This window comes from Melospiza georgiana, chromosome 9 (assembly GCF_028018845.1).
Source record: "Melospiza georgiana isolate bMelGeo1 chromosome 9, bMelGeo1.pri, whole genome shotgun sequence".
Lineage (NCBI taxonomy): Eukaryota > Metazoa > Chordata > Aves > Passeriformes > Passerellidae > Melospiza > Melospiza georgiana.
This window is the reverse complement of record NC_080438.1, coordinates 14,461,601-14,486,355: the sequence shown is the minus strand read 5'-3', so window position 1 is coordinate 14,486,355 and position 24,755 is coordinate 14,461,601. Positions and strand designations below refer to the sequence as shown.

General features: G+C 39.7%; 1 protein-coding gene and 1 long non-coding RNA gene across 17 annotated transcripts in view; both read left to right on the top strand.

The window, feature by feature from the left end:
- The window catches only part of LOC131086996 (uncharacterized), a 65,817-nt gene extending 55,721 nt beyond the window's left edge, over window positions 1-10,096 (top strand). For all 8 annotated transcript variants that reach the window (XR_009114821.1, XR_009114823.1, XR_009114818.1 and 5 more), the window contains 3 exons: window positions 3,428-3,486; window positions 8,002-8,359; window positions 10,068-10,096. This is a non-coding gene — a long non-coding RNA (uncharacterized LOC131086996). The remainder of the gene's footprint in view (window positions 1-3,427; window positions 3,487-8,001; window positions 8,360-10,067) is intronic.
- Window positions 10,097-10,109: 13 nt separating this feature from the next.
- PTBP2 (polypyrimidine tract binding protein 2) overlaps window positions 10,110-24,755 on the top strand; it is a 242,079-nt gene continuing 227,433 nt past the window's right edge. For all 9 annotated transcript variants that reach the window (XR_009114814.1, XR_009114815.1, XR_009114816.1 and 6 more), the window contains exons 1-6: window positions 10,110-10,191; window positions 11,060-16,567; window positions 17,236-17,378; window positions 17,566-17,724; window positions 18,243-18,337; window positions 23,617-24,104. The gene's annotated coding sequence lies outside the window, so the exon portion shown is untranslated. The remainder of the gene's footprint in view (window positions 10,192-11,059; window positions 16,568-17,235; window positions 17,379-17,565; window positions 17,725-18,242; window positions 18,338-23,616; window positions 24,105-24,755) is intronic.

Sequence of the window (24,755 nt, the reverse complement as noted above, 5' to 3'; positions counted from 1 at the left end):
GCTAAAATGAAGCAACAAAAGTGCTATATAAAGTACTTTGTTGTGTATTAGAAAAAGTGTATGTAAAAGAGTCCTGTATAGCCTTTTAGGGCAGATCTGGTTCCTTGCCTGTGCTCTGTAGAAGCAGTGATAGCTTTAAGCGGAGCTTGGAGTGAATCTGTACATTGGCAAGTGACTGTAGCTGTCTGTGCCTTGGCTTTGATAGCCTCCTCTGGCTGTTTTTCACAGTGGCTGCTTCTTGTTTTCTAATCTCTTCCCACATTTTATTGTTTAAAATGAACCCTGGCTTTGAGTATGCAGCTTGATTTTGTTGTTGTTTTGTTTTGTGGCACTCTTGCAAGGATTTTTTCACCTTATTTTCTAGAGGAAAGAGGTGAATATGGTGTCTCCAGGGCACTCAGTAACTGTTGTGTGCTGTTGCTGAATTTCAGCCCCATTTGATAGCATGAGATGTGTGGCGTCCTTCCCAGGCTGTGCACCACATATTTATCCACCTGTATCCTTGGGTACCCCCACGTGCCTTGCTGATGTCTTGTGCTGGCAGAGCTAATCTTAGCACTCTCTTTCTTGATTACATTTTAATGTAGTTAGTTAGGATTTTAAAGTTATCTTTGTTTTTTCCTCAAATATCAGCTGTCAGAAGCACACATAGGTCTCATGAAACAGGTGCAGTTTTTGAACTGATTTAAATGAAGAAGGGAGAGACATTTGATAAATATTAATTGGAAGGCACTCTGAGTCAGGAGAGCAGACAAAATGGAAAACTGGATGAATTTGAAAGTGCCCAGCAAATGGGGATTTTGGGGCCCTTTTTAGTTGTTTGTTTGTTAGGTGATGTAAATTGTTGATTCTGTGGGACCGTTCATAAGGCTGTGCCCTCTAACTCATTAATGGATAGGAGCATTTGTTAACCAATTTTGTGGCCCCTCTCAGTCATTATCTTTTTCATCAGTCTTCTATTTTTTGATTCCTTCTGTCTTCTATTATTTCAAAGAAGCAAAAATGATAACACAGGAAATAAACATGGAGATGTTTTTTGCCCAAGTAACATAGGTTGCACAAAGCTTACCTTGAAGTATTGGACATGAAGTGAATACAGGAGTCCAAGCGCCTTTTAAATGCTGTCTTGGTTTTATGACAACTATATTACAGTTTCCTAACCTATGGACCTGCCTTACACAAAATATTTGTAGATAAAACTTCATGGATGGTGATAAAGTAAGGAAAATGTTCCTTTATTCTATGATGATACTGAAATCTAAAACAAAAAAAAATTGTCTACGTGAAAAAACAGGAAAAGTGGTATTTATACTAGCTGGTATATTTTTTTGCACATTATTCAGTGTGTTTTTTGTTCATTACTGACTGAAAGGGTAACTTTAACATTGGAAAGAAGAATTCACTGTGTTCAGATAGCAAGAAGGCTATGGATTGCATCAGCCTCTCTCCTCCTTGTGACTTCTCTTCATTTGTGAACTAAATCCTCTTGTATTCATGTGTTCAGAGTTTTACATGGAGCACTTGAACACAATGAGCCAGCTTGGGGGAGTGGGAGGAATGGCACACTTTGAACAAGTGTCCTTGAGGCAGAGAACAACAGCAAGGCGCATTGCCATGCATCATCCTTTATTTATGCACGTGGAGTGCAAGGTAACCCACACTGGGGTCTGCTGTGGGAGAAGGCACGGCGGTGTCACGGAGCTCTGAAAGTTCAATGAAAGCACTGAAGGACATGCAGCTTCTCTGTATCTGCTCTGCATAATGGCAGCTCTGGTGTGTACAGCCCTTGGACGCTTGGCTGTCCTGGGATTTAGTGAAGGACATGCAAAACCAGTGCATTTGCTGTGCATACTTCATGCTGATAGTCTGGAAATGGAGCAAGTCAGAGAGAAATGTAGCTTTTGGGATCATTAAAAATCCATTTTCATTAAAAGCCACGTATTGCAGTGACATATTTATACATTCATCCCCTGTCTGCCTATGTCTTACAGATAGAGTGAAAAAGAGGCTTTTCATAACAATTTAAAGCCTAAATGAAAGAAAAGCATTCTATTTCCCTTGAATTACTTACATGCTGCACTTGTTTGGCTTTTTTTCACGCTGTGTTGAATGGCAACTACTCTGCATTCTTTCTTTACCTCCAGTTCCTTTTGTTTCATCTATCTATCATTTGTTTTTATCTGTGTCTCCCACCTATTTCCTCTTTGTGCTTAGAGTTGGTAGCAAATGATATTTGAGATGCAGGGAGCTTACAATCTGACTGTCTTGATATTATTTTATGAAACCATGACTACCGTAAAAATTGGCTTTACCGCCTGTTTTATGTTATTGATTCAAGCTTGTTTCAGAATTAACTTGTTTGGAATGATCTGGAAATGTTATGTGCCCTAGGTTCTCTCAGGAAAAATTCATCTCTCATAACTAAATGCAATAAAATGTTCAAATATATCTAAACACAGTTATATTTTGAATTTAGATGAAAACCTTATGGAGTCAATCAAATATACAAGGCATGTGCAAGTTTTAGCTCTAGACTTACAAGTACTGTATTGCAGAAAAAAAAGTACTTGGAGACCAGCTTTTTCCTAGAGAGCTGTCCCTTATGTAGGCTTTATGAAATTCCTAATTGCATCATTCATGTTTCAATCCTGAATTGGTTGGACATAATTTTGACATTTCGACTGTAGGACTGTATCTATAATTTGAGATTATTGCCTAAATTCTTTTAGGGATTTGATGTTTCAGATCTATGTTTTACATTTTTCCTCACGGTTAGGTAGGAATATTTGTGTGCTGACAGTCAGTGGAAAGTGATCTACAAAAATAAATCTTCCTTCATTAATGGCTTGACGGGTCAAGTTTGAACTTTCTCTTACAAATGGACAAAATTTGATGCTGGTATAGGCAGGAAAATTTGGAACATGAATTTATTGCAATGTTAAAACATCCAGGTGTTAGAAATTGTTCAGTGACATCAGATACTAGTCCTGACTATCTTTAACTGACTCACAAAACCAGTTAAAAAATAAAAAGCTCATCTCCAATCACAGTTTTCTTCCAGGTACACAAAAATGGGAAGTAAACTTCTTATGTCCTAAGAATTTCAGCTTTTTTATTTCACTGCTATTAAGACTGCCTGGGTAAGAGCTGCACCTCCTGGGTTGCAGATTTCAGGTTTGCTGCTGTCCCTGGCTGCTGACAGAGGCCCAGGAGCTACAGGCACCTGTGCAGCCCTGCCCAGCCCCTGCCCAAGGTGTCCCCAAATACACTGTGCTCTGCGAGCAGGCAGATTGGCTTTCTTTTGGCTGGTGGAAAAATCTGTATGCCAGCTGCCCTTTGAAATGTTTTGGTAGCCCTGGAACCGGGATACAAATTCTTCCTTTGATTCCCTTCATAGATTTTTACTTACCATCTTCTTGTCTTTCAGAGAACCAAGCCTTTTCTGAGTGTGTGTTTTAAATGTGTGGAGAGGAAAAAGCTACCCAGGTGAGTAAACAACAGATGCAAGTCAATCCTGAGAGGAGTGCAGTATGGATAAAGAACTATTATAATTCCTCCCACATTCGTGTTTCCATCTACTTATGAGATATATACGCGTGCCTTGTTAGCAATGATGTTATAATGCAAAAGCTAAAGTTTTCATATCAGAGGAAACATATATTGTTAAATGAGCTGAGAACATTCTCCCAAGGGTTAGCATTTCTCTAGTATGTGTGAAATCCTACTGAAACAAATGGCCCTATTATTTTAATTGGATCTTTTGGTATTAGAGCATTTTTCTTTGTACTGTGGTAAAGAACCTTGTTTTTCTTTTTTTCCTGAAAATGGGAAATGAGCAAATGCAGTCGATGGATTTAAACATTTATGACTTCAGCAGTAGATTATATCAATATAAATAGGTGCAGATACACATATATGAATTAAATTTGTATTTTATTATGCATTCCTCCCTTCTCTCTGAAAATCTAGAAACAGGCTTTGCACTTTTAAAATAAGTATGATTAAAATTTTGCCTCGTCCTTTTGTTTGATACCTTGTTTGCAATGCTAATAATGACAGGGGCACTTAAAAAATCCAAACCAACCAAAAGCTACAAGAAAAGTTACCATTTTTAAGCAAAATATAGTAAAAATTTTTTGAAAAGGGATTGTAGATTAATTACTGCTTGGAATCTGGCACTCCTTAGAGTCGTGAATAGATTCAGTTGTTGAGCTACTCTGTGCCTAATTTGCTTCTGTGAGTGAGGGATTATGCAATACAATAGGTTAAACTTCTATAGACCACTCTAATTTGTTTTGCAGAAGAACAGAGAAGGAAGGGAGGAACTCTGTTTATCATGTTGTGATCGAAAGTACAATACAGTAGAAATTTTCTGTGAAGATTAGGCTTGAAAACTAATTTGCTGTATGTTTGTTTCCTCTCTTTTCTGCAGCTGTTCAATTACAAACTTACTGCTGGTCAGAAAACCAAATATCTATTCTCTAGGGTAGCTACATTGTACTCTAATATTTGAAGATTTGGTTTCTGTTATAATTGGACTGAAATATTGATATTTTTTAAGAGGAATTCTCCTATGCCTCCATCTGAATACTAGTTGAACATGCTCACGTATGTATGCGCTGTGTTTAATATATCCATAATAGAAACCTGAAAACAAAATAAATTGCATGTATGGAGGGAAAAAATTAATCATACAGAAAAGATCAAGGAACAGTTTGTTAAGAGCAAAACAAAAAAGTCATAGGGTTAGTATTAATTAAATTTTCTTGTTTGTTTTTTACAAATCTGTGCATATGTCCTTTAGAAGGACAAATAAGCTTTGAGGAGAAAACCACTTGTAGACTGACTAGTAACCAAAATGCGGCTGAACTTCCCTGCTGCAAGTGGCCAAATGTTGCTGTGGATGCCCTCGGTGAGGGGAGTCCTGCGGGGCCGTGCGTGGGTGAGGGTGCTCAGCTCCTGCTGCCAGCTGCAGGGTGGGGTGCCTGGGGCAGCACCCCAGCCTCTCCCTCAGCTTGCAGAGAGGGGCTGGCTTCAGTTCTCGTCTCACACGTGTAACCAGAGACTGGCAGGTCATCTGTTTGTTACCCCAGAGAAGAAGCTGCAGCTGCAGTGACAGGCGTGCAGTTGTCTCATTTTGGTTGTTCTCCGGCAGTGGAAATGATGGATTTTGTTTTTCATCCCTTCACACAGAATGATCTGCTATTTCGAGCAAATTAATGCGATAAGTTGCTACTTACAAAGTAGGTCAGGGCTGCTCGAGCGTAAGTTGCAGTGGTTTTTGGGGGTTGGTGCTGCTGTCCCGCCCTGCAGGCTGCGGCAGCTCCTGTCCCGGGGCGCCTGAGCCTCCGCACGGCCCTCCGAGCAAGCGGCGTCTGCTGCTGTTTCCACGGCAGCACGCCTGGCAGAAAAGAAATATTTGCTCCACTTCCACAATCATCGTTATGCTAAGAATTAATTGATGGTAATGTTTTCCCCCCTTGTGCTTAAGAGCATTTTAGAGATAGCCTAGTAGTGTGTACGGGAACCAAACAGCATCTGAGGCCATTGCCGCTGGCGGTGCCCTGCCATGGGTTTGGGCTGGGAGCAGGAGCTGATAAAACCTCTCTGGTTTTGGTTAAAAGGCAGGTCAGATCCTGTTTTGCTCTGGAGAGCAGCTGTGCTGATGGGTCTGGGAGCAGAGAGCAGTATGGCTGTGGGATGGGCAGGAAGGGGCTGTGGGATGGACACAGCTTCAGGTGGTCCTTTGCTGGCATCCTCTGCCCAGCATCCCTGTCTCTAGGTGTCCTCCAAACTCTTACTGCCCTCCTAGTGACCCATGTCAGTCCTTAGAAGTTAAATCCCAAGTGTGGGGATGCACTGTGGAAGTCCTGTAACTATGAATACAGTACTCTTGGCTATATGTATGCTATTTTAGGCTATTGTGAAGCAAATAATAATGGATAATTGTGTAAAATACTATTTCTTAATAGTACCTGCTCATTTCAGTCCTTAAGGCTATAAATTCTGACTTTTAAAAAATCAGTTACTTCAAGAATTTTTGGAATTCAACCAGTGTTACAAACATTTGGATTTATAGATATTTTTTGAATGTATTTATTTAGTTTTTGTAATAGAGCAAAATTTACTTGTAGGCTTCTTGCTACTGGTTTTTCGTGTGAATAAAGACTTGTAGAAGGCAGGCCATAGGTTCTGCCATGGCAGCATTAGCAGCTGTGGGAACTGCTGTCACACAGCATATTATTAGCTCAGTTGTATTGTCTTGATCTGTTCTATTAGCAGGATACACTGATTTTGCCTAAAGCCCAAAATGTGGTTTTCTTCTGCTCTGTTTGAATTGTGTTAAGCTGTGCCCACCAGTATGACATCAGTGTGCCATAAACACCATGACTAGCAGCTGTCATTTGTCATGATAAGTGAAACTGATGTTTGTCACCCATGTACACCAGGGACCAAGCAGAATTCACAGGACAGGAGGTTTTGACAGAGCAGTTATTATTGCACCCCATCCAAAGCAGGGATTACTGAAGTTTTTGAGTCCTTGTTTTAACCATGGTTCATTTTCAGCACTATGAAAATCTCTTGTCTGTTAATTCAGGGTGACACAGTGCAAGAGCAGCTCTAGAACAAAACTTCAAGCCTAGGGGACCAGGAATAGTTGAATTGACTCTTGCTGCTGCATTGGCAATGGTATTTTGTCTATAGTTTAAGGGAAGGAAAACAAGGAGAAAGAATTAGTGACAGTAGAAAATTAGGCCCATTTTAAAGAACTTGGGCTTTACACTCCATATGTGTTTACATTAAATAGGTGATTTATGTAAAGATCATAGTAAAATGTTTCTTTCTCCCTTCCTCCTCCTTTTTTTTTAATAACTGGGAAGAACATTTAATGCTGAGGAGTAACTGAGGAGTTCTTACTGCAGGAAGCATGGAAACACTGTAGATCTTGTAAAAGACAGGAATTTGGCAGGAGAATAGCTCTCTGTCTTTGGTAATCCCACTGTTCATACTGTGCAAACGCTTTCTGAAGATGGTCTGAGGCATTCTTGTAATTTGATGTACACAATGAACTGAATGAACACCTACCAGCTGAAGAAGGTAAATGAAAAGGGCACAGATCTGTTTGATAATTATTAATTTGCTTAATGTCACTGTTCTACCTTTAAATTTGTTCATGAAGAAGTTTTCAATTACTTTGGTATTGCTGCAAGGAGTAGGTTTAGAGCAGTATTTGAATTGATGACCTGCCTATCGTGCATCCTTTGCCCTTGTTTTTGCATATAATGTTTTAAATAGGCTGAGCTGTAACTCCTTTAACAGCTGTGCTTGATCTGGGAGGCCTTTTTGGATAAGGTTAGAACAAGCCTGAAGAATGCTGTACAATTGGACTGATAGATCAATATGTTGATATAATGTACCATAGATGACAGTGTTAATCTTGCTAGAACCCAAATGTGGCTTTTTTAGCAGCTAATGGCTCTATCAACTGAACAGAGGAGGTTTTAATTTAATAATTAGTGTGCTATTTGTATTGTTAGTCTAATCACTAGAGAAAAACAATGCCACATACCTAAGCTAGTAGTCATTGTTGAATATTGACTTCAATATTGATGTAGTTGGAGGCTGGAGGGTTTTGGGGCCTTTTTTAATATTTGTGTTTAAATTTGACAAATTGTGAAGAAAGGAATGGTTGTATCTTTTCAAGATTTATGAGCATGAAGTCAAACATGAGTATCAATAAAGAGTGATGACTGCCAGATGGGCAACAGAATAGTGATAGGAGCTGAAGGGCTGTACAATTTACTTTGCAAAATGAAGTGGACATAAGGGGAGTAATGAATTCTTGTGATAAAGTGTTTGAGTTTTGAGACCACATTTGAAATCTGTCCTGTAAATATGCTCCTTCCAAAAAGTCTTTGAAAAATGTTATATTCCAAGACCAATTACAGAAAGAACACTCTTCATTCTTTACATGTATCTGTGCGGTTTTTTTTTTATAAGGTGACCTACAGAGGCAAATTTTGGAGACTAAAGGGAGCTTTGCTATTGTCTCAAAAGGGAGCAGGATGGATTTCTGAGCACAGCATTTCAACTAAGCTGAGCTGGTTGGGGTTCTCAATAAACTGCTGAGGCAAAATGGGACCTCTGCTCTTCCAGGCCTTCTCTGTGCCAAGGACTGACCCAGCAGCAACTTTCAATATTCATGGATGCAAAAAATTCTGCAAATGATAACGTGCAGCTGAGAGGCTGTGAGCCTTGAATGAGACAATTCTGCAGCAGAGCACTGGTTTGTCAGGAATCCTCTCTGCTCCACCTGGGATGCCATGGTCTGTCAAAGCACAGCAGCAGTGCAGGGAAGGTGGATTCACTTTTCTGTGGAAATAGATAAATGGTGTCCTTACTTGGTTTTTTTCTTTTTCTTAACAGGGCAAAGTGTTTAAGCTGTGTAGCCCAATTATTTTCCCTTACTGCAAGTACACACTGGAAAATTAATAAAGTGGCAGCTCCCAAAGAAAGGTTAGAAGAAACAAAGGAAATCCTTAAAAACAAACCATTATTGATAATGGTATTTGAAATATGCATTAGATTCACTTATAAATAAGTATGTGAAGCAAAAATTGGGACTTAGTTTGGATCTACAATTTTATTTGGTTTATTTTCCTTTAAGGATACAAAATAATAGGTAACTACTTTCAAATGGGAGCCTCTAAACAGTGGTAGATCAGAGATGCCCAAGTTTACTCCAGAACATGGAATTTCGTTCACTTTTGCTGATTGAAATTTCTGAATGCAGGATTTTCAGTCTTCTACATTAAATTTCCACTTAAAATCAAGCTCTCTGTGCAATAATCTTTTTATGCCCAGTATTTGTGCTTGGAAGCATTTCCTAACCTATCACAGATGTAGTTAAGACAATAATTTCAGTTTAATGAGCCAGAGATTCCCCCCCCCAAAGCAGAAGAGTAACTTTATCAGGTTTATATTTTATGATATGCATATGATTTGTTTATAACTTTGAAAGTGCCTACTTAGAAAAATCCTGTATCGTATTCAGCAGTGATTTTTTTCTATTATACAGTGTCATTTTCCTCTTCCTTCATTCTTTTGAACCCTTTCCCCCTCTTCTTTCATTTCTTTGTTCTACATCCTTTTTATATTTTGTACAGATTTCCCTCCCCTCTGACATTTTTATCATTTTGAGGCATAAAATAGGGCCTCTCTTCTCTGGCAGCTGCGACCCCATCCCCTGCTGCACCAAATTGACACTTCTGCAAGCAGCAGCTCTGCTCAGTCACTCCAAGGCTGCTGCTTTCACAAGTGTTGATTTAGTGCAGCAGGGGATGATGTGCCAGCTGTAAAACTCAGACAATAATAGTAATAATGCTTGGGAAAAGTCTTATAATAAGAGAGAAAAATAAAAGGGTGTGGGGAGAAAAGGTAGGAAGGGTCCAGGTGGAGGGAGGAAAGGGAGCAGTGGTCTCTGTTGGGGTGGTGGGGTACTGGGCTGCCCAAGGAGCAGTGGGATGGGCAGGAGAGTAGACCATGAGCTAATTCTCCTCCTTCCCACTCTCTCTCCTTACAAGAAACTCCTGTGACTGGTGAAGATATTTTGTGTTTCTGTCCAACTGGGGAGTTATTTTGGGATAAAGTCCTAGTGGAAGTGGGTGAAGGACTTAAAATATGATGAGAGAGTGAGGAACACCTGTGCTGTAGAATCACTTATTATTTGCAAATTCAACTTTCTGGATGAAAAGATATTTGATATTTTTATTCTTAAGGTGTATATTGCATGTCTATAGATATAGAGGATGGATGTTTTTTATATATACAAATAGCATGTTGTTATTTAAAGCACACAAATGGGGAGTTCCTTCTGAATCAGCCATGATTTACCCCCAGTAATGTTCCTAAGGAAATAGTTTACAACTACTTTCTATGTGAGTGTTTAATAAGTTGTTGGCAAGACAAAAATTATTGTAGGTTATATTTACTGACCCCTTTATTTTCATTCTCAACCATAACTCAGCAATTCATTATTTTCATGGATCTGTTTAACTATTTTTCAGTGATCTTGGAGCAGTGAATGAAACACTGTGCTCAATATTGAAAGTATGTGCTCAATATTGATATTGGTGATGATATGCCAATGTGTGGTAGGACAGAACAGTTTCAGATGGACATGCAGAACAGGTCAGTGGAGACTTGAGAGGTGTTTACATACATGTCTACCAAATAGTATTGTTTGCTTAAATCTGCTTACTCATAGCATTTCCCAGGTCTGTGTAGAGAGTATGAAATTTTCCAAAGACTCTTGAGAAGTCTGTTTCTTTTAAGTTTAATTCAGACATGGGTTTGTGTTTCTTTAAATTAATGGGAAATAAGGACATACTTAAAACTAAGCATATATTTGAAGGCAAGTGGATTGAGGTTATATTTGTCAGGTCTGGGGTAATACTTCCAATGTCTGAAAAGCATCTCCTTTATAGTATTTAGAGAGATGCTTTATAATAGGCTTCCACAGTGATCACCTTTGTAATCATGTTGTCCATCATATTAATTCAAGAAGCTCCTTTCTGATAACCTTTGTCTGTTCAAGATATGTTCCTAAAGCATCAAAGCCTGACAAAACTTAGAAAAGACATAATAGATCATCCTGACTGCTTTTTTGCCAGTGTAGAATTATTTCATTGAGAACATTTTTTTAATGTTATGTCAACTTTAGTTTTTAAACTCCCAAGTGAAAACTTCCATATATCTCTCCTTGGGAGACTATTTCACAGGCTGATACATCTTGCTGTCAGGAAGACTATCCTGATACTCTGCTGAGCTTAAGCTTTTTCTTTCTATTATTTCTAGTTATGTCCTTTTTCCTCGATAGCTTTTACACATGTTTAAATAATTATAGATTTTTTCCCTTAAGAAAATTTCTTCAGTTTATCAATATCTTTTTGGTTTTGAGAAACCTACCGAAGATCTTCTAAACTGAGAACTACATTTACCTTCAAACCATACAAGTCAGATGCTCACCACAACATTTTCTTAATGTTCTCTTTCTCAGGATCCAAAGAACACAGGAGATTCCAACTATGAGAAATCTGATAAGCAGTCCATTTTCATCAGTGATTTGAGATAAGTCCCTTTGCTTTTCTAATTGTCAATGCACAGCTCTTCTTGCAGTTGTGAGTGAGGTTCCCCAACTGCTACTTGGTTCTAAATTTCTCACCTCTTTCTGCTCTGCTTCACAGAAAACCTGCATAATGCTTTGTCTTTGTACTTCTGCAGCTTGCACAAAATTCACTTCATTCTTGTTAGGTGAAACTGTTGAGGTCAGAACTCAGAATACCTCCCAGGAAACAGAAGGCAAGAGAAAGGAGGGTGATGCTCTCCTTAATTCAAGGTCTGATTTGGAATTCCTGGGTTGAATTTTAGCTCCTTTTTCAGGAGAAATTGAAATATGTTATTGCAGGGAAATGCAGAGAACAAGTTGTCAGGGGGCTTACTCGTGTGGGCCAGTCCTGTGTTTGCATAGTTCAGGGTTGCAGGAAGGGATCCAGCTGAGAGCACAGGCAAACCAGTGCATTCCAAAACCACTGAGAGACAGGTTCTGCTTCTCTGCACATCCTTCTCTCTGCAAGGAAGTAGCTGCAGTCTCCTGCTGCATGCTGGTGGGTACTGGTGCTATACAGACGAAAAAAACTGCAGGCAGCTGGAAAAAATCACTTTCTTTTTAATGCAATTTTTTTTTTGTTATTATCAGTTATGAGTGTTCTGGTTTGCAGGAAAGGGGAAGAAATTAAAATGGCTTTACACATCTTTTGGCTGTCATTCTTAGCTTGTTTTCTAAGGAATGGTGTTTGCCTGTCAAACTTCTCTAATTACTTTTGAACACAAGGAATGTTTATACAGCTGAGTTCAGTGGTGGTAGGGATCCCATCCCACAGTGGCCTTGTGTGGTAGCTTTGAAATCAATAGGGACACTTTGGGGTGTCCTGGCTGACGTGCATGGTGTGAACCTCAGAGCATCATGACTATGTAGCACTGGAGCAGCCCAGGAAGGTTTTGAGGAGACAATGTCAGGAAGCAGGGCATGGATGGAGAGTTTGGTCACTTAGGAGTGAGTCACAAGGCAGAAAGTATTGGTTTTCTGCTCAGAGTACTTGAGGCTTTCCTGAGGAGTTTTCAGACTGTTAGAGACTCAGTGCTTGTCTAATTGTTCTCCCAGAATCAATAGTTAAACTTGCATTGATTTCTGCTGACTTCTCATGCTTGGGATTCCAGCTGTACCATGGAACTTGAGATCTCAGTGTTTCACAGAGGCTTACCTGCCACAGCTGTCTGACACCTCCTGAAATACTGAGGACAGCTTCCCAGAAAGTGTGCAGGTTGGAAATGCCACTCCAGGTGCCCTTGCAGCCTTTGTAGGTGCTAGCTGCCAGGCTGCTGTTTGTCCACCCATTTTACAGAGATAGCCTGTGCCTGGTGGGCTCATTCCCACATATTCCCAGGTCTGCATCTCAGAATGGCCACTTGCTGCTATCTCCTCATTCTGACTATTCCAAGGAATTTTTACTGAAAATTTTTATTTTAGCTGAATTTTGACTAAGATTATTTTCCAAAGACAATTTTCTATTTTATTCCTTTTAATGTATCTGATGTCTAGGTGCTGCTATGTATATTTTCTTCTTTACTTGCAGTATTTTCTAAATTCACATCTTCTTCAGCTCTTGACAACAAGATCTACTGCCTAACACATGTTAGTGCCTATATTTCTATATTTAATTGCAAGAGATTACTCTCAAATGTATTTCTGAAACAGGTATAAAGAACAATGTTTACTGGTAAGTTTCCCATAACTTCTTTTCATTGAGAAAAGAGTAAAAAAGAGTAATGATATTGCACTTCTGCTGACTACTCTGCCTGATTCACAGGGTATTTGCTCTTAACATGTTGTAGGAGTTAAAAAAAATGTGTCAAACTTTTTTTGGCACCCAGCTCCAGTAGATCCTGTTAGAAGAAACATATGGCCTCACACTAACAGTGTTAAAGCACTGCTGAAGTATTGCATGCACGACATTGACAAATTTCCTCTAGGCTTTTTGTTTTCTGTGCTATTAAGCATTCAAAGTCCACTATTTCATTACCACTGATGATACAGAGAGCCTTATTGACATTCTATCCATCTGTTCATAACATGCATTATTAAATGTGAAGCAACTAGTAGGTAAGAGTGCACTTGCCAGCTGTACAATGAATTCTCAGTAGTTTGGTGCCCTCTATAAATTTTCTAGTATTCTGCCAGTTTCTCAACATAATTTGCAATGGGGATATTTTTTAATGTTTTACATTGTACAGAGAAAAGTTGCTTCAAAAGAATATTTTTTTATCCCTAATGTGAAATATTTAGATATAGTTTCAAAAAGCCCAAGAGTCTTTTAATATACAAATATTGTTGCTAATATCAGATCTCACTAACCACAGTTTCTGTGTTTTTCTTTTTTTGGTTTTTTCCCTAGGAGCAAATCTGCTGCATTACCTATGAACAGGACAATGGGGACCCAATGAGTCACCCTATTCATATATTTTTGGAACCCAGAGGAATTGGTTTTACTATTTACAGATTATAACAGTTGGTAGTTGAATGTTTTATTTTCATTCCCAGTTGGTACAATATGTTCACAGCTGATGCTAATGGCTTGCCCATTTGATATCACATATGGTCCACTATTTGGGTCTCCTAAAGCTTTCTTTTGTGGTCAAGCTGCTTTCAAATTTGTGTATGTTTAGGTTTGTTCTGTCTGCTAGAAAGGTGAATATGAAACTCTGAAACTGGGCAGCTTTATAGTAACTCAGCAGTTCTGATGATAAAGTTTCAAAGAATTTGAGACTAAATGTTCCATAAAGAATATTTTTATATATAATGGAAAAAATACAAATGTCTAACAACATCAGGTGAAATTCTGAAAGAAATATCCTTTCCTCTTTCTTTGTCTTTGATGCTGTGATTGAGTTAACCTCCAGTGTATGGATACCACTGAGCATCATCAGGACTGCTTTTTCTGGGTGTTCAGTTGTTTTGGAAACCAATTTATACATAATTTGTATGGCTTGAATCATGATTTCTATTTTTATTTGAATATTTCTGTTATGATAGTGTTTTGTGAAAAGATGTAAGGATGCAAATTAATTTTTTCTTTTGTTTCTAGAATAAGAGCATAGGAAAAGTGAAATAAAAGAATATGGGTGCAGAAATTAAAATTACAAGCCAGTCTGAAATTGTTCTCCTCTGATAAAAAGTGTTTATACTGACTCTGAAACATAACTGATAAAGCCACAATCTCATAAAAAGATTATTTCCAAAACTATTGCATTACCCTCTGAGAGCTAAAATTCTCATTTATTTGTAGGAGTAGATCATAATAGCTCAAATTCCCTGAGAAGTGGGCCTTGTGCGATAATTAAGCAGGGTAGTACATTAATTGTCCTCCACTTCACCTCTAGATGTTTAACTCCTTATCTAGTCAACCAGCAAACAATAATGCTCACTTATTTGTGCCTTATGGTTCAAATATTTTTTTAAACTAGGTAATTTATTTGAAATAAAACAGAATAAGCATATTGATGTGAAAGGGACATTTAAATTATGTCAGATTACCATTACTTAATACCATTAGGTGGTAGCATGTGGGTTTTATGGTTGTATGTTTTACCCATGCAACTTTAGCTGAGTAAGAGCAATGTGATTTTGCATGTAGGAATATTTCTCTAACTAATGGGAAATTTAACAGATTTAACACTTTTTGCCACATGTTTTCTGCTTTCTGCTGGCCTTGCTCTCACTGATGCCTGTTAGGAGAGCAGGTACATGTTTGTTGGAAGTGTCACCTGTGCCTGGGACATCTGGCTGCTGGTGCTGGATTAAATCAGGAATCTGGTGGTAGGACAGAGTCTCTGGCTTGTTCAGTTTTGGGGGAAATAGTGCATTTTCTGGTTTAGAGTCAGCCCCTGGAAGGAGACTGAAATGGAGCTGAAGTAGGAGGCTCTTTCAAGTTAATCAAGTCAATATTCAACCTGGAGTACTAGGGAAAGAAAAAGCCAACTAAACCCCATGTTTTTGCAAATGAAACTAATAGATGAGAAATAATATTCTGCCCTCTACTATAAGCAGCTTCAGGGACTTAGAAAATGACAGAAAACTTTAGCATGCTAAGAACTTTGCTTGAAATGTCTTTAAAAAAAAGACTGAGGGAATCAAATTATTAATGAATGATCTCAGGAACGGATTGGGTACCTGATGATGTAGTAAAAAGTATTTCTTAGACAGGACTTGGTCAAAATTCAGTGAAATTTTGGGTACTCTGACTGTACCCAAGAGAGTTAAAGAAGTTAGTGATGTTGTCTCTCCCAACTTATTAGATAGAAATGGAAGATTGTGCAAGAAGAATTTGGATTTATTGGACACAAAATTAAGTTATATTCAGGAAAGAATGTATTTCTCATAAGTAGCACTAAGTGTTAGGAAGTAGAAACAATACTGTTGAAAATTATTTTTGGGGTCTTATAAATAAATCCCAAGCCCACAAGGCACCAGGAGCAGTAACTTGCTTGGCTGCAGGTATTTGTCAAAACAAGAGTGTAACAATGCAGAAGTGGTCATAGCCTGGGTATCCTGTGACACAGGATATCATACAGCATATTCCCAGGAGTCCATACCCATCAGATTTGGGGTGGCTCAGCCTGCTCTGAGCACACTGTGCTGGGCTGGGCACGGTGCTGCAGCTCAGTCAGCAGCACTGGTTCACAGCTGAGCATGGCAGAGCAGCAGGGAACAGCAGAGACAGCCCTGCTGTTCACTGTGTGCCTTGTGCCCTCTCTAACACCCTGCCACCATCTCCAGAGGCTGTCACAGCATGTCCCTGTGTGCTGGACATCGTGTCCTTCCCTCTGCTGTGTTGACTCTGGCCTCACTGTGGCCTCGGGCATTTGCTGCAGGACTCATGTAAAGGTGGGTTTTGCAGTGCATCATCCATGCCAAGGGGATTCTGTTGGAAAGAAGTGTTACACTGATTCTAATCTCTGACTAAAAAGATAATTTCTGATTGGTGCGTGGAGAATTATGTACTTCCTGGGGGATTCTTTTATTTGTTAATAATTTATTATTGTTATTATCATTGCCATCATTATCATAGTTATTGTTATTATATCATCCAAAATGTGCGAGTGCTCTGGCAGAAGCATCTTCGTGTGGTGCCTCTGTTCTCTCTGGCCCGTGCAGCTGGGCTGAGTGGCAGTGTTGGGCACTGCCCTGCCCTCGGGGGCTGCTGCATGCTGGCAGCCTGTGCTCCTGTGCCTCCTCAGCTGCAGGCTGGCACCCACCCCAGGCCGATGGTGAAGCTGTAGTCAGACCTTCAAAGAGCCACCAGAATACAGACCTCACTCTCTGCCCAACAAATTCTTTTCTTCCCAAAGCGATAAGATCTTTGTAGCTCTCCACTAAATATACTTTCTTCTTGTTTTGGCAGAGGAAGAGCCTGAGGCTGGAGCTTGCCGAGAACACTATGTGGAAATGGTTTGCTCAGCCGCCATTGCTCAGCAGGGAAAGTGAGGGGTGGGATGGACTTGATGAAGGCAGCTTCATCTTGAAAAACAGTTGATTAGAAAAATACCATCAAATTGTAATTTATCAGCTCTAGATATGTTTTAGGGAGTCCTCTCTCATGAATGGGATTAAATTACAAATAGTGTTAACCCAGAGTCTTCTGCAACAATGTAAATGAGTTGTTAACATGGTACTTCATTGCAAAAATAACTCAAAGCTACTAGCAGGCTTGATGGGTCTGCAATAAATGTTTTATTATTTAGGAAAAATATACTCTACAAGTTGCAATGTGCCATGCTCATTCATGCTGTAAATCAACAAAGATCAGCAGACTGAATAGGGGAAATGAAAAGCTTATTTAGGAACTGACACAAGCTTTCAGATGAGCAGGAATGGCTGAAGTTAACTGCATTCATTTTTCTTTACTTGTCACAGTTGCCACTTGAATTTCACTGCTAAAGATTGTGGGTAGTTTTGCTTTATGAAATTATATCTATGAAAACAGTATTTGCATTTATATAGACTTAGTTATAATAAAGTTAAACCTAGCACACCCCCTTGCCTTCACAAACAAACAAATAAACCAGCCAACCAAAACCCTATATGTTAAAATAACATTTATATGTTACTTTTCCTAGATCTGAACAGAATTCAGCTAAATGGTTCCCACTGGCTGCTTTAAAGACCCAAAGCCTGTGACCATCTGAAATGCAGGAATGCATAGTTTTGGCCATCCCTTCAACCTCAGCTCCCCTGTAAGGCTGCCTCTCTCCTCACCAGGGTAAACCAAGGGTTTTCTTTAAAAACAATCTTGATGTGGGATGAGTTAAAGCACAGAGTGGTGACAGGGGCCAGAGACTAGGAATTAATATGGTCCTCCTGGTATGGTTATAAAGTGCCTGAGATCAGCTCCATTGCCATCCTTTCATGTTCCCTAGCACCTGAAGACCCTTTCTTGAATTTTGCAGAAAATGCAGATCCTGAATGCTGAGCACTGGCTTTCCTGAAAACAGTACATGTTTGAACATGGAGTAAAACCCCTTGCAAACTCTCTACATTGATATCCTCAGAGAGATGTGACTTCTTTGGCTGATCCAGGGGAAGGAGAAACCAGGACAAGAAGACAAGTGAGTTAAGATAACTCATCCCGTGCCTCTGTTTAGGCTTGAAAAGGACAAGGTTTTTTAAGACAGCTTTGGGAATGATTCCCCTACCCGACTTAGGCCCCAGAAAGAATGAAGAGAACTTGAAAATACTTTTTAAAGGATTTGCCTGATGATGCCACACCCCTGGCCATAGGTCTCCAAAGGGAAGAGCTGCTTTTTATTGGGCGATTAAGCTGGACCTGCCCAATGAGGATGGCAGCAGGGATTGAGCATATGATGAGAATGGTTCAGGATCAACCTGGTATGGTTATGCACAAGGCTCTGACTGCAGTACTATCCTGAGAAAGCAGCTGATGGATGGAGGCAGCAGTAAGCAAAAGGCCAGTTAGCAGGCTCCTGTTTAGGGTTGTGCCTGCTGGTGTGTGTGTACTCAAATGTGTGTTTATATGAACATGAATGCTTATGGGTGTACCTCTATATGGAAATGAAGCACTTTTTGTTTCTCTGTAGTTATCTGCATATTTGTTCTGGTTTGTCAGGTGCTTGTGTCTGCCACTGAATGGATCCTTTCCTTGGTTGTGGAGTTACCCAGCTACAAGACCAACTGCCTATCTCAAATACCCATTCTCAGTAGGTCAGTTTGCATGACTTAAACATAGTATGATTTTGTTGTGGTGCCCAGTGTGCCTACAGGAGAGGAGCCTAATCTTGTAGCCAGCAAAGCAGGCTCTGTACTGCTCAGACTAGAGCTTGGAAATGATGAAAATACAACAGTTTTGCTGCAGGGGTTGTTCCACTGACTTGGTCTTGAACCTGTTGGGTGGAACTGATGGTGTCTCTGGTGTCAGCATCCCATCGCTAGAAGCAGCCTTCTTGAGGCAGGTGCTCTGCACTGCAGTGAGTGGTGGTGGGTTGGGTGTGTTCCTCCAGCCCCTGGGACTGCAGGTGAGGCCCTGCTGCTGCTGGGGTGCTGCTGGCTCCTGTGCCTGGACAAAGCTGAGGCCTGGCCTTCACATCTTGCTGAGGAGGCTTCAGGACTCTTACCCTGAATTTCTCACTTTGAGTTTAAGAATATACCTGATGTGCAAGAAACCCTTGGAAGTGGTGTGTTACCCTCCCCTATTTATTTTGTCAACCATGAAATTGAAATTGCTTTGCCCTTTTGGAAATAATGAGTGGTTTGTTTGTGAGAATAGTATATGCAAAAAAAATTAATTTGGAGTCCTGTCTTAGACTTTCTTCAGATAGTTATCTGAAGCTTTTGTCATCATAATCACTTTAAAAAAGGCAAATATAAGCCAAAGACTCCAAAGAAGTCACAGAGATAATGCACTGTGAAAGGTTTCAGCTTGCTTCACTGAGAAAAGTTTTGCTTCTTGAGCCAGCTATTTATATGCTTAGGAAAAGTCCAATTAAGATGACTGAATTGTAAGTGTCATAAAATAGAGAAGGCAGGGGACATTTAATTATAGCTGTGCTGCCAGGCACCAATAGAACAAAAGCAAAAATGTTCACCTAAAGCACAAAGTACTGCCTAATACATTTGCTGTAATAAAGGGACACTATATGGTCTAAACACACTCTTCCAAATAGTTCAAAAAGCTGCACCTTCTGATTTCCATGAAGCTGTTCTTGCGATTATCAACATAGTTTAAGAAAAAGAAATATCTTTTTAATATTGAGACCTTCAACTTTGGTCACAGGTTGAAAAGGAAGCGTCATGCATTAAGACAAAAATGTTGCCTGAGAAAATGGATTTGTGACCCAGAAGAATGTATAATTGATGTGTGTGGCTGTCTGAATGGTAGAATAACAATAGTAACCATTAGAGATGAGAGCTGGAGCTAGTCAGGCAGTGAGGCAGGATGTATTTTATAGGTCATCTGGGCTCCATTCAGATCTACAGGTTGCTATTCCTTCTCCATACTTGAAAGCATTTAATAGATTATTACAAAAGGAAAAGGATTGTATGCAATAATGGTTTAAATTGAAGCTCTGTATATATATCACCACTGTGTGACTTCTAAATGGATGCTTCATTTTTAAAATTCTCCCATGACCTACTTGAAAGTTTGCCAGAGCATCAACGAATTAAAACAATGAATTGACCAGCAGCAAGAGTAAAAGATTCTGAACAGTACAGTAGAAACAGTTGTTCTCTTCTGTGGCATACACAATAACAAATAAGTCTCCAAGAAAATTTTTTCCAAAGTTGTCTGTTCTCTTCAAGGCAGATGAACTGGTTTTCCTCTCTTTTGTTTCATAATACTAAAATAAGAAAAAAGGACAGAATTTTGGAAAGTGGTTTAACTGTCAAACAATCAAAGCCAAAAGCACGTAATAGTGAAGTCAAATTCAGATTCCCTTCTTGCCTGGAAAATGCTTCTTTCATACCGAAATTGATACAAGTTAAAGGGTGGAGAATCTTTTGTGCTTTGTTTCACATGAACATAAAAGTTTTATTCCTGCTTTTAATGGGTAGTATTTTACAAATGTAATGGAACATAATTTTACCAGGTTTCCCTAAGGGAAAGTCATGGCATGATTACATAGGCAGTCCCATCTCATTTAGTATAATGCTTACAATATAGATGCAAATATACTTATGTAACTCAAGTTAGAGGTAGATTGAATAGCATTCAGATAATCATAGAGCAGTGCAGATGCTGAAGAAAGTTTTGCAGGAGAAATATGCATTGAATGACTGGTCCCTTGCAGCCACATTTGCCCCCAAGTAGTGTTTTCCTGTGAGGCAGGAGATTCAAGCTGTGCCAGACAGAAGTACCTGGCATGTGTACAATTTGCCACTTGAGGGTGAACATTTTAGCTTGTCCCTGTTGATAGCACATCCCAGCAAGCAGTGACAGTGGCAGATCAAGGGGATGGGAACCCTGGTGGCTTGCAGTGTTCCCAGCAGCAGGGACAGCCTGGCAAGGGAGCCATCCTCTCCTGGGCAGAGCTCTGGCACTGTCCCTCAGGGTCATGGGCTGCAGGGTGGCACACAGGGGCTCCATGGGCATGCAAGGAGGGTTAAGCCACCTCAGGTAGAAGCACAGAGTAACAGAGCTGGGAGTGTAAGGATGAAAGTGCGCTCTCCAAACTCCTTGCACAAAGAATTTTTTAGCTAGAGATTAAATAAAACTTTTCGTTGTGAATAATAATGATTTAATGTAGTGCATGCTGTAATTCTCACACTTTTGGCATAAAAAGCAATTAAAAATCTGTGTTATAAGATAGTATGAAGGATCTTAAATTTATGAGAGTTTTAGGGGTCCTCTTTCTGGCTGGCTTGTGCATTGAAGAAACAGATCTGTAAGAAAAGTCATGTCTTCTTATAGGGGATGATTTAACAAATTTAAAAGATTTTACTAGCACATGTGAGATGGAAATATTCTCTATTTCATGAAAAACAGGTAGTCTTTCACTTTTTTTTTTATTGCCAGACTGTCTTCTCAGATCTCTTTTTTAATCTGATGTAGATCACCACAGAATAGAGAAACTATTCCAAGTTTTCATCCAAGTGGTATAACAGCTTAGTGTACATAAACCTAATCTTGATGCTAGTTATTTGGAGATGCACAGCAGAGACAAATGTAACCTGCCTGGAGTCAAAGCAAAAGAATTTTCTAAAGCTCTTCTGCAGGATCACTGGCAGCAGAGCTGCTGCTTCTGCACCAGGTGTGCAGAGGTGTTGCTGTAGCTGTAGCTGGCATATGGATTGCAGGTGTGAGACCAGCAGTGCCTCTGGCAGCTGCTGCCTCTTTCGGTAGGCAGATTCCTTCTCATTCTTTCTGGGGAAGGTCAAGAATTAACAAAGACTAAAAAAAAATGAAGCTCAACATCTCTCTGTGTTAGATTTCTTTTAAACTTTCCCTCTATCAATGTTAATATCTCAGATCCAAAGGTGATAGCAATAGATAGGTTAGCACAAAATCTATGTTACAGGTATATGCTGTGGAGAAAACTGAATAAAGACAGTATTTGGAGAATTAGTTGCCTTTTTCTATGTATTTTAGTTAGAGCTCTCTGTTCCCTAGCACATTTGGAGCCAAACTATCTTTTAGCAATCAAGAGGAATCTTTGTTTAATGTGTTTTTGCTTTATTTTCTTTGAATTTTTTATTTGCCACATCTCAATTACCTGCCAATACTCAGAAATGTGAATTTCATCAATTTCATTTTAGTCAAGTGTAAAATTTATCATTCAGATAAACTAACATCAGAGTCAGTATCAGACTGTGGAAGTGTTTGCTCTTCCTTGCTCATTAGTTAGCATTTAATCTGTGAGTGTGGGATGGATAAATTTCAGTGTGTATCTGATTTAACCTCTAAAAATGTATCTTTTTGTCATGATTTAACTGCAGACAGCACGTAAGTACCACTTAGTACCTACTGGGATGGGGAGGGAAATCTGGAAAAAGGTAAACCTCATGGGTTGAGATAAGAAAAGCTTAATAATTTAAAAAAATTTTAAAAAATAGTAATAATAGGAAAAAGAGAGGGGTCTAAAGAAACACGAGTGATGCGCAATAGAACTGTTCAGTTCACCACCGCGTGACTGATGCCCAGCCCATCCCCAGGCAGTGATCAGCAGCTCTTGGCCAACTCCCCTCAGTTTATTTACTGAGCATGACATTCCATGGTGGGGATGTCCCTCTGGCCAGCTGGGGTCAGCTGTGCTCTCTCCCATTCTCTTGTGCACCTGTTTGCTGGCAGAGCATGGGAAACTCAGAAAGCCTTCATTTACAGTAAGCACTGTAGCAACAACTAAAACATCCGTGTGCCACCAGCAGTGTTCTCATACTAAATCCAGAACACTGCACTGTACATACTTGGAAGAAAATTAACTCTCTCCCAGCTGGAATCAGGGCACCTCAGGTGAGTGAGGTGGGTACTCCAGTGCTGTCCCAGCCCGGCTCAGGAGGACAAAAATGCCTTCCATCCCAAATTTGTCCCGTGAGAATGCCTTGGCTGTCTTTTCATCTTTAATAAGACATTTCCAGACGGACTGTAATATTGAAATCAAGTTTTGCTTCTTTGCTTTTCAAGATTAGCAACAGCTTAGGATGAGCACTGCAGTTGGTGATCCTGTCAGGTGTCTCAGGTTCCACACCTGCTGTTGGCATTTTCCTCTGCATTATAAAAGGGTGCCTCTGTTTTTGCTGTTTGTAAAACACCTTTAGCTGTTTTATATAGGACATTTGTAAACCAAGTAAACTATTAATGTGGTTTAAAGTCAGCAGAAATTCAGTAAAGGAGGCTTTTGGTTAACTAAGGCTTGTTCCATTCATAGAAAAATTCAGATAAATTAAGGATGTATGTGAAGCAAGTGCACCAAGCCTACAGTGCTTTAAGCTCCTCTGTGGATGATCTAATTCAAAAGGAAAATGGCTGTAGTTCATGGTAGCTTAATCCTCTTTACAGTAAAGTCAGACTACTTTACCTCTCAGTGAGAATATCCACAGAGGGATTTAATGCATTTTGACTTACATGCATTATCATCATGGGTTTAGTTGGTTTATCTTAACTTCCCTGGATGTTCCTTTGTGGAAAAACTACAGATGTAGACATCTAGTGCTAGCTTATTTAAAGTATAGTCATGTAGTCATGTCCTTAATCTGATATGGGTTTTAGTGTAACCATGTTAAGTGATAAGTGGGAACTGCTTTGTTAAGGGATTCATATACTTTCTCATGCCAAAGGATAACAAAGGTAGTTCTTTATTTGTGACTGGGCTACCCAGAAATAATCCAAAAGCCTCAGTGTAAGTGGTTGACATCTGTTCGCATGCTGGGCACTGCAATGCCAGTGACTCCTCAGACACAATTACAAATTCTGGAATTTAAAGCTGAGGCTCAACAAAATAATTCACGTGATTATTTTATCTCAGTCCATCCTCTGTGCTGTTTTGCAGGCCAAAGATAAAAGGATTCGATACTTTGGAGGAACTTTGCCTCACGTGGTTGTAAAATCAGCAGAGGTGCTGGAAACACCTCTCATTTTGTGTGGAGAGGTTCAGTCCTATACCTGATGGAGAGGAGAAAGCATTGACTAAACATTTTTCCAGTCCTTGAAGCAGTTTTCTTTGAGAGAATGACATTTTTCATGCCAGACAGTTGGCATCAGCTGTCAAGTTGGGTCATCATGTTGGGTGAACTGGACAAGACAGAGATGGAGACATGCAATGCTGTATGGTGTCATCAGAACTAAAGATTATGAAATTCTTCTGCATGGATTTTACCCCTGAAGTGAACAGAACACACCAGGGATATCCCATGGCGATGAGAGTCCTTGTTCCAGCTCAACTGATTCAACTGGCCATGTTGCCTTTTATCCAGGTTCCTGTTTTCATCACATGACAGGAGATGCAGAAAGCACTAGGAAAACTACACCACCAGAGGGGTAAGGAATTCTTTGCAGACTTTTAAAACCCTTTTTCTTCTGCAGACTTGTTTGAGTAGTTTACTTTATAGTGACTTTGGCTTGAAGCTGAGGGCACTAACAAAGTTGTTATATAAAAGCATTATTAGTATTTGAGGATTTAAGCCTCTGTTTCGGGAGTTCAAGTTTGCTGTGTCTTATGTTATTTTTTATTTTAGCAGTGTTTGTGTACCATGCTTTTGTGACTTAATGCATAACAACTCAAGTCAGTTAAAAGTCTATGGCATTAGTGAAACTGTGAACCACATAAAAGACTAAATTGCTTTTTCTCTTTCTGTAATTGCCACTACAATAAAAGCTGTCTTTCCTGTAAAATTTTTCAGAGTTAACCCCTGCAGAGCTCCCAGGCTGAGGAGGGAGAAGTGTGATTAGGGGTGCGTAGAAGGGGGAGAACACCCGACTAACAGTAATTAGCAGTGCTCGAGGGCTGTAGGCAGCAGAGGGCAGAACTTGCAACCACACACCCCCGGTCCCAAATGAATTGCAGTGTAATGGGAAAGGGTCAACTGGGATCCCTCAGGACAGCAGCTTTGGCAACCCTGCCCTGCTTGCACCCTTTCCAATAGCCCTGCTGAACATGCCAAGGAAGGATGGGAAGGACACAGGGTAGAT